Below are 11,071 nucleotides of genomic sequence, written 5' to 3' on the forward strand. Positions count from 1 at the left end.
TGTGTTACCCCGTACGAGATGTACGGAGAGTCAAGTGTGATGAGCGAGGGTTGAATGTTATCATGATGCTGTTGTGTATGTGTAGGGGGCATAAATGTAATTGTGAGTCTATACGTATGTGAACATAGGCACATGTGTGTGCATGTGGATGGATACGAGGAGGTGTGAGTGAGTGTCTAGTATGAATGCTCGAGGGGGCTTACACCCCTATGTATCTACCCCCTCTTTTACTATTTAACCCCTTATGGGGAATGAATGAAACATATAATCATTTTCTCTTAATCTCTCTCTCTCTCTCTCTCTCTTTTCTTTTTGACACTTTGGTGACACCAGTTCTTCTCTATGGGGTGGAAGTATGGGGCGGTAGCATCCCTAAGTCTATGTGGAAAGAGTTTGAAAATGTCCAAAAGCATTTTCTTACCAAGTTTCTACAAGTTAAGAAACAAACGCCCTACACCCTCCTCCTCCTTGAAACGGGATCGCTTCCCATTGAGATCATGGCCATGGAAAGGGTTGTTGAATACATGCTTAAGGTTCAAAAAAGTCCCTCACATCGACTTCCTAGAATTGCGTGGGAAGCAAGCAAAAAGATCCAAAAGACGCATAAAAGCAAAATTTTGTGTTCCGGTTGGATGCAAGATATAGAAAAATGGTTTGGTAGATGGGATGCGAGACACTTGCTTCATGATGCATCATTAGATTCCTCTGTAAATGAGGCATTTTTGCAACGCCAATGTATCATGACATGGGACAAATGTGGAGGCTCACGCTTCACACATTATACTACACATGTTGCACCTAACTACAAAACCATATTCTTTGCGGAACGGGGAAATCGTACACATCCATACATGTTAGAGCCCATACCGTTATCTGCCATTCGAACCATTGCTTCCATGCGACTTAGCTCACATGCATTGCGATGTGAAACAGGGAGTTGGGGTACAAGTGATGAGAGTGGTCGGCTATGCACACTTTGCCCTAAACAAGTTCGCGAGTCTGAGTATCACACTTTGATACAATGCTCTGCCTTTGATCATATTCGACCATGCTTTCCACATCTCTTCGATCGAGCCCAATCTTTGCATGAATTCCTCTCACAACCACAATGTGCACTCTCGATTGCAACATTCATTGGTAAAGTTCTTGAACATCGAGAGTCACTACTCACTTTCACACGTATCACGTGAAATGTAATATTTTTGGTCTCATAGGTCATATTTGATCTCCGAAGACGATAATATAATCTATCTATCTATCTATCTATCTATCTCTCTTCCTCTCTCTCCCCTTAACGTTGAACCCCCTTGGGAGGGGGGTGGAGCCATTCTAGGCACCAACCCCCACCCCACAATGCTTCTCAATGGTTGTCTTGTTCTTCACGTCCTCTCTCATCATCACACATTCATTATCAATCTACCATCATTACTAGCCCTATTCCTATCTTTATCATTATCATACCCTAACCCTAAAACGTATAACACACGCTATTATTTTCAATCAGTACCAAGATATATAAAGCTTTGAACAAATTGTATATGTTCACCTTTATATGTGAGCATAGGGTAATGATGAGGTTGGATGGTTTGCACTACTATCATTTTTGTTTTCTCCACATTCACTACTAGTCCACTACTATGGTAAAATTCTTCTAATACCCCAAGTAATTGTTGCATACTATCAACATCATATGAGAAGAGTACCACATCATCTGCATATAAAAGCAATAAGATAACATGTTGCATCAAATTGGGGCCATTCAATCCTTCTTCTCTTGCAACCTTATTCACCACTTCTTCTAATTTATCAATACATAAGCCAAAGAGTGTGGGTGATAGTGGACATCCTTGCTTGACCCCCATCTTACTTAAGAAGTGGTTTGAGAATCCACTATCCATAAGAGAGGGAGAGAGGGAGGAAGACTACATAGAGGGGAGAGAGAGAGAGAGAGAGAGAGAGAGAGAGAGAGAGAGAGAGAGAGAGAGGGAGGGAGGGAGAGAGAGAGGGAGGGAGGTTTCCAAACTGGTTCACAAACCGCTTTAGGGATCGGTTTGGTTTGGTTTGGTTTAGGTTTGAGAACCCCAAAAAGGTTTAGGCTTAACCGGTTTGGCTTGGATAAGGCCAAACCGATTAAGCCTAAACCGAACCGTTGCTGATCCCTACTTGGGGGTCTTAGGTCTGTCTATAAATATGAGGCCTAGCTACCCTCATTTGACACATTATCAACTACGTCGAGACTCTTTCTTTGTCGTGGATCAACTCTTGTAGTGAGCGCGCCAGTACCATGTACGACTCGATGCCACGACGGTGGTATGGGACGCCGATTGACGCTCGAGTCCATCTCGATCCCTTCGCTCAGGGGTCGTTGCTTGGATCGGCACCCTTCTTTCTCTCTCCTCTCTTAATTTTCTATCTGTAAAAACGAAGCTACGGAAGCGTTAGACAACTGGTAGAAGGTATGCAGGAGAGACAGAGAAAGAGCAGAACAACTTAAATCTATTATCAACAACTCTGTAAAATTCTATGTATATACAACGTGGTCAACAACACTATTTATACAAGTCCTACGATGACTGATAGAAGTACGGTGTACTTCAATGCTCACACGAGCGTTTGACACTACCTACGAGATATTAACTACCTAGTAGTCTAGGCTGCTACTAGGCTTCCGGTTATTGTTGGATCCGGCTAACTGGCCCCCTAGCTCACCGGCTCACCGATCTGGCTCATCCTTCCGGATGCCGATCCGGCTTAGGCTTATTCAGCTGATCCGGATCCGGTTGAGCTTGCCGCTCAACACTCCCCCTCAAGCTCAACTTGAGGTCGGATCATAGTGTCAGTCTCCATGGCAGTCGGTCCTTCCACTCAGCTCCTTCTGGCGTCACTTTGCCTCGCTCGAGCTCCTCGTCCGGTCCGGTCCCGTTTGCTGTGACCCTTCTGATTTTGCGCACCTCGACCTCCTCGGTCGGCTTGTCTGCTCAATAGGCCCAATTAAGCTCCCTCGCTTCTGTGACTTTGGCGCTTGCCAATTCGTCGATTCCTTCGTGTTGGCGTCGACTTTCGATGCCTTCTCATCCTCTTGGCCTTGAATTGATCCAGTTCTTCCGAATCCGTCAGTTGAATTGAATCGGCTGTTTCCGATTTGTTCCAGCTCTTGTCCGAATCGATCGCTCCCGATTCGTCTTCCGGTTCTAGGCCCTTCACCACATCAAACCATATCCGGGTCTTGGCCTTCTTCTTCCGGTCGGCTCTATCCCTGTTGATTCTACCGCCGCTACCGCTTGTTCCGACTTGTTCAGATGTGTCAAATTCCTTTGTCGACTCGGCTCCTTTCTTCTTCTTGTCTCTCCCTTTGTCGGTTCTTCCCTGACCGGCACAATCAGCTATTTCTTTGCCTTTGCTCATTCCGATGTCTTTGCTCGTTCTCCCCCTCAAGTGTGGCACATCGAGATGCAAAACTCCAAGCATTTCGGGGAAGTGCTGCAACTTGTCCAATCTGAGCGGTTTGGTGAAGATGTCAGCTACTTGCCGATCCATATGAACATACTGAAGTTCGACTTCACCGCTCAGGACATGCTCACACACGAAGTGGTAGTGCACTTCTATGTGCTTTGTGCGAGCATGGAATACGAGGTTCTTGGCGAGCTGCATGTTGGTTATGTTATCACAGTAGATCAGGATCGGGGTCGGCACCACGATCCATAGGTCTTGTAGCAGTTGACGAAGCCAAATGGCTTCACAGGTGGCAACGGTAGTGCCCCGGTATTCAGCCTCAATGCTCGAAAGGGCCACTGTTGGCTGCTTTTTGCTGCTCCATGCAACAACCACGCTACCAAGGGAAAACATATAGCTGGAGGTGGATCGGCGATCCGATGCATCGCCGGCCTAGTTGGCATCGGTGTAGCCGACTAGGTCTTCAGTTATACCATGCCGGTATAACAGTCCCCGGTCCTTCGTGCCGCTCATATATCGCAAGATTCGATGCGCGCACAGAAGATGCTCCACGGTCGGCTTTTCCATATATAGGCTGATCACACCGTCCGGATAACTAATGTCGGGTCGGGTGATTGTCAAATATATAAGGCTTCCAACGATTTGTCGGAACCGCTTCTCATCGCAGGCCGGTCCGGAGTCCAGACGGAGCTTCTGGTTCCGGTGCAGGGGTCTGGTGATTGGTCGGCATTCCATCATGCCAAACTTGTACAACATATTCAACACATAGTGTCTTTGTGAGAGCAATATGCCGTCGGGGGTTCGGATCACCTCGATCCGAAGAAAATAATGAAGGTCCCCCAGGTTCTTCATTTCAAATGCGTCCGACAGGTGGGATTTGACTCGGCTGATTTCATCGAGTCCGGGTCCGGTGATGACTAGATCATCAACATACAGCAAGATGCAAACCGGACCGTCCGGACCTTGCCGGATGAACAACGAAGAGTCAGACTTGGAGGCCGCAAACCCCATCTTACACAACCGGTGCGTGATCTTCGCATTCCAAGCTCAGGGGGCTTGCTTCAGGCCATAGAGTGACTTCTTCAGCCGGCATACCGCCGACTTGTTCATCTCCGATTGGAAACTGGGGGGTTGGGTCATAAAGACCTCTTCTTCAAGATCTCCTTGAAGAAAGGAATTCTTCACGTCCATCTAGTGAACATGCCACCCTCTTGTCGCAGCAACAGCCAGCATCACACGAACCGTCGTAGTCGATTCCGTGGGTCTGCGCGTATCCCTTCGCCACTAACCGGGCCTTGTACCGGTTAACCAAACCGTCGGCATTGTACTTTACCTTGTACACCCACTTATATCCGATCGGTTTATAGTGTCGGGGAGGGTCAACTAGGTCCGATGTGTCGTTGGCATCAAGTGCCCGCATTTCTTCCTCCATAGTGGCACGCCAATTTGCGTCCTTTGCCGCTTCTGCGTAGCTCTCCGGCTCACACACTTCCGCCACCTTGGTCATGTACACATAGTGATGCGCCCGTACTCATTGTACCCGTACCGCTTCATGGGGTTCTTCTAGTGGGAAGACCAACATAACTTATCGTTACCCAATTTGAGGCCCTTCTTGGCCGGTTCGGTCTTCGTTGTCGAAGATCCGCCTTCTTCTTTTTCGGAGTCGGATCCGCTCCGATCCAACTCACCATTGCCAGTCTCGTGCTCCGGCATCTTCCTCTTCCCCTTTTCCTTGCGCGTGAATTGTCTCCTCGGTTCCTTGCGCGGGGGGAACACGATAGAGTCCCCACTACTCACTGGTTCATCTTCCGACTGGTCTGTCTAACCCAGTTGCTCGTTTGGCCCACTCAACCGAAACGATTCCGGACTCACATCTAGAGTCTCGAACCCTTCGTCTTCTAACTGGACCAGTTCAAGCTCACTAGCCTCATCGTCCGGTATCGGGTTGGGGTCGGAAGTTGGAGCCGGTAAGGCATACCATGATGCCGTCTCATCAAACTCAACATCTCGGCTAACTCAGACCTGCATTGTCTGGGGGTTATAACACTTATACCCCTTTTGCTCATGCGAGTAACCGACCAAGATGCATTTCTCCGACTTTGCATCCAACTTCCTCCGCTTCTCATCCGGCACATGCACATATGCAATGCTACCGAATATCCGAAGGTGTCTCAAATTCGGCTTGCTCCCGAAATACAGCTCATGCGCGGACACCTTGTCACCAATCCGGTTTTGGATGTAGACGGTCGTCCGGACCGCCTCGGCCTAGTAGAAATGAGGCATGCTCTTCTCCTCCAGCATTGCCCCTGCCGCGTTGACAATCGACTGGTTCTTCCTCTAGGCCACACCGTTTTGCTTCGGTGTGTATCTGCAGCTGAACTCTCTCTAAATTCCTTTTTGCTGCAGATAACTATTGAATTGGCTGGAAAAATATTCTTTTCCGCCATCTGACCATAGGCACTTGATCTTCCTCTCCGTTTCCCATTCAACTAGGCTTTGTAGGTTCCGGAAACACTCGAAGACTTTGCTCTTCCGCTCAATGAGGTAGATCCATGTGTGTTGGTTGTAGTCGTCGATGAAGGAGACGAAATACCGACTCCCACCAAGACTAACGTTTTGTGCCGGTCCCCATACATCTGAATGAATAAGGCCAACCTTGTTACGGCTACGATTTAGGTTGATGGGGAATGGAAGCCGATGTTGCTTCCCGAGTTGGCAGGCTTCACAAATTTTGGCATTCTGGCCGCTAAATTTTGGCAAACCGAAAACGACTTGTTTCAATTGCAAGTCTTGAAGCCTCCGATAATTGACGTGGCCAATCCGCTTGGGCCACAGGTCGATGTCCGATTCAACCTTCTGCCCTTTCGCAAACATAGCGGTGCCTACGTCATTGGTGTCATTGACGTGGCCGATCCGCTTGGGCCACAGGTTGATGTCCGATTCAACCTTCTGCGCTTTCGCAAACATCCTCCCATCTCTGCGCCCTTGAGCAATAATCTGGCCCTCTTCCTCGATGAATCACCCAAGGTGCGTAAACCGCACCTGCATCCCCTGGTCAATGATTTGACCGACTGACACTAGGTTCTTCGTGATAGTCAGAACGTGTAATACGTTCATCAGCTTCCCCCTTTGTCCGACGTGGCTCAAAGGGACTTCTCCGACATGCACGATTGCCTGAGGAGTGTCTTCTCTGGTTTCGACGACTCCTGGTTGTTCCGGTTTCTCCAATAAAGAGAAGCACTCTCTGTGGCTCGTCATGTGATTCAACGCACCGGAATCAACGTACCACACTTCCTCCGATTTGGAGGTGGTCTTCTTTATCGAGTTAGCCTCGTGTTTTATCACCAAGGCTGGCCCCTTACCGGCTTCTCCGGTTTTGGATCCTCCCGATCCTTCCGCGTAGTGCGAGTATTGCTGGTTCTCTTTGCCCGGCCTTGCTGGATCCAGATCTCTTCGAATCGGCGTGCTTCTTCCAACACTCGCTTTCTCTATGGCCGTTTTCCCCATAGTACCAGCATTCCGTGTCGGCCTCTGGCGCCACCTTGACTCCCCCTGCTTGTGGAGGGTCTAGAACTGTTGTACGCACGTTCTCTGTGCCTTCGGTCCTGCTCTTTCCGGCTGCTACCATTGCGAGCCGACCCACCTTGTTCACCACGCAGGTTTCCCCAAGCTTCTTTTGGCATCTTTGCATCTCGGACATGGCTCAACAGCTGGTCTCTGACACTGGATGCAAAGTAGTACATCACTCAGCTTGCCGCTTGTTCCCACACTAGGAAGTCCTTTTGTGCCACATCAGGTGCTGTGTCATTAGCTCCGTCGACATAGCTCTAGTAACCATGCCCAAGCAGATACTAGTGCATCTTGTATGACCAAGATGCGTAGTTAGATCTGTCGAGCTTCTCCACCGGAAGTGAGCTAGCCATTCCTCTGTCCATCATTTCTCTTTCTGTTCTTACCGGGTCTTATGGTTTGTCTCCATATTTCTCGATTTCCTTCTTAATCAAACATGTCACCCCTCCTTGTCCTCTTCTTTTGTCTTGGATTTTTCTTCCATATCAAAGAGTGTACATTATAGTTTCCTAAACCTTGAATCCTTTGAGTATCACGCTCCCATGTTTCAACAAGAAGTGTGATATCCGAGTCATCGGTGAACTCCTTTATGCCAAATCCTGCATTCCATGGGTATCCATTGCAATTCCAAAAGTATAGTCGTAAAATGCGTGGGTTAGTCTCATAGGTCATGTGTCCCTATCATGGTTGTTTACGTACCCATATTTAACGTTTAAATACGTATAGTACCTCATCATTTGTATAGTACGTACTATACCTCAATGTTGTTCAGTCAAATATCATGTACGTTTGTCCAATACAGTATTTAACGTATTTATAAAAAAACAGGTATAATACATATTTATAAAGAAAATGTAAGTAAAACCCTAACAAAAAGAAAAAGAAAAAAAAGATTTTAGTGAAAAAGAAGCCAAAGGAAGGAAGAAAGAAGAATAGAAGAGACGACGATGAAGAAGATGAAGACGAAGAAGAAGAAGAAGAGAGAAAAGAAGACATAAACCTGTCTTGAGTGTGATAATCGCAAAAGATAGAAGAAGAAGAAGAAGAAGAAGAAGAAGAAGAAGAAGAAGAAGAAGAAGAAGAAGAAGAAGAAAATGAAGAAAAGAGAAACCTATCATGAGCGTGATAATCGTAGACGATTCGTCAATCTATGAAGGCATAATTGTAAATAATTACAATTTGAAGTAGAACATCGTGATACACACTTACACTGATTTATAGAATAAGGGAATGTTGACATCTATATTACTACAAGTATTTTAGGATGTGAAATGTTCAAATGTCTTATATGCATTTTAGGATGTAGAACTATATTGTACATCACAAAATTGTGTAAACATAGATGTTTTTTACAATATTATAGATATTTTTTAGAAAGGTAAATAATTTTCAAATTCTAGAAGTATTTAACGTACTATACGTAGAATACATATTTAACATATTTTATAAGTATTTAACATATTAAGAAAACGTATTTAACATATTTTTAAATTGGGAGGTACTATATGGGTATTAATACGTTAAATACGTATGGTATCCGTATTGTACCTAACGTACCTAACAACCTTGGTTCCTATTTGGCTAAATTTCCATCTTTAGGCACATCCTTAACCTTATTTTTCAATCTTTCTTCATATGCTTTACGGCGAGCATTTTGTTGTGAGATAGTACGATTCAGTCACAAAGCATTGCGTTGCGTACCTTTGAGGTATACCCAACTGTTTTCGAGTATGATCAGCCACTTTGTATCATCTGTCATTGTGCATACAATAGGCCTTTCTCCAGAGCGAGTAACACCATTTTTCCCAACTCGGTGTGCCCCATATACATTCACATCTGACATCCCATAATGCATTCTAAAAGATTCACCAATGGCCTTTCCAAGGGATGCAGGTCTTTCCATACTCTCGATAGAGAGATAGAGAGAAGAGAGAGAGAATGATGATAACAAGTGGTATATTATATGAAGAGAAGATACAAGAGTAGCTAGGAGGCTTAAGACTGGCATTGAACCGAATTGGTTCTGAATAATGCCATATGCATCTATTTATAGTACTCTCAGGAGTACTCCTGAAGTTTCTAAAATGTTCCAAAGTAATCTATAATATACATGAATTTCTTATGGTGAAATAATAAATGAAAATAATATTTTTCGTATAATGCATGGTTTAATGGTAAGGTTTCAACCCATGTAACACAAGGTCATGGGTTTGAATGCTCTTAGAGCCATACCATGTCATATCATGACACTATCCCCCCTTTAAACGATGAGTGTTACGAGTCGTCTTTGATTGAGGACTTGGTTTATCCGGATATTGACGATGGAAGTCTTTAAGAAGAGCTCGAGCATTCGCCAAATTCGTCACTGGTTCCCAAGTACGCTCGCTTGGACTATACCCTAGCCAATCGACCAAATAATAGATCTTGTTGCGAACGATCTTGGAGTCGAGGATGATAGCAACCTCGTACTCAGGTCTATCTTCAAGTTCGATTGGGGCTGGAGGTGGTGTAATACGATCTAGGATAGTGTTGTCCCGATAGGGTTCTAGAGGAGAAATAGATTGCCATGGTTTTCTTGGGATCAGTAATAGCTCCAACAAACCATATGGATGATGTCACAACATCTTCGCTCTACAACATGTATCACATGTCCAAACATAGTCTTCGACAAATCTTCTCATATGAGGCCACCAAAATGATCATTGTACTAAATCCAACATTTTAGTACTACCAAAATGTCCGGCTATGTATGTGTCATGATAATTTTGTACTATTTGAAGGTCTCACAAACCATTGGGAACATATGAAAGTTTCTTAAAGAAGAATAATCCATTATGACATTTGAATTGTTGATAATCTATACTTGGTTGCTGTGATCGTGAACAAGATGCCCGACAAGGATCGATTTGATCTAGAATAGCTTGAGCGAAAAAATCTGTCTTCAAATCTTCACGTATGGTATTGATAATGCGGGAATCCCATGGAGTGTCAAAGACCCACATTGCTAGAAGTCATGTCGGACCCACGATTACTTGCTTTAAATGATTGTCGAAGGTTGGATCACCAAGACGATGAGCTAGATACGAGCGTCGTGATAATGCATCCGCCTTCCCCTATTTCTTGCTCGGACGATATGTAATGTCAAAGTCAAAACGAGTGAGGAATTGGGCACACCGAGCTTGTCGCCTATTTAATACGCGAGCATTCTGGATGTAGGCAAGATTCTTATGATCACTGAATACAGTGACTTGATGAGGAGATCCTTCTAAAAAATGCCTCCATTGTGTAAACGAGTCCACTATTGATAAGATCTCCTTGTTATGTATCTCGTAGTTGATTTCAGCAACGTCAAATTTGCGTGAGTGGAAAGCCAAGGGATGTAGCTTCTCATTCATTACCTTGTTGTGACAAAATACTACCGAGGGCGAAATCGGACGCGTCTGCTTCAATGATAAATGGTTTTTGTGGATCAACATGAGCTGATGTAAATGCTTTCTTAAGACCCTCAAAAGTCATGTCCGCTTCCTTAGTCCAAACAAATGATTGGTCCTTCTTTGTAAGTTGTGTGAATGGCAAAATACAATTGAAAAGATCTTCAACCACTGGAGAACATATCGTCAAATATACAATTGAAAGTACAAATGAGACAGTATACAACACTCTTTGTAACGGTGTGTATTAGCGACATAGGGCTCTTAGCGTCTAAGCTCACTCAGCTATGGCACCACTCACCTCTCACTCTCTCTTTCTCAATCTCACTGTCACACACTACAAAAACTCAACTCAGCACTTCTATTTTTTAATATGTTTGCCCTAAGTGTATTTATACTTATACACAATATGGCATATTTAGAAGTGTAGCCACTGCTACTGTCATTCTTATTATGATACTTTTTGACAATCCAACTCAACTTCCCGTGTGATGGAACACACTCTAGGATACTCAAGTGTGTGACCAACCCACCTCCTTGTATAATAACTAGTGTGTCATAGAAGTTAATATCCTATGACACATACTCATTAAGTAGTTAAGACACGACCTCTTTCC

This window comes from Azolla caroliniana, unplaced genomic scaffold, assembly GCF_043228905.1.
Source record: "Azolla caroliniana isolate FFs.n. ecotype wild unplaced genomic scaffold, voAzoCaro1.0.p SCAF_12, whole genome shotgun sequence".
Taxonomy (NCBI): domain Eukaryota; kingdom Viridiplantae; phylum Streptophyta; class Polypodiopsida; order Salviniales; family Salviniaceae; genus Azolla; species Azolla caroliniana.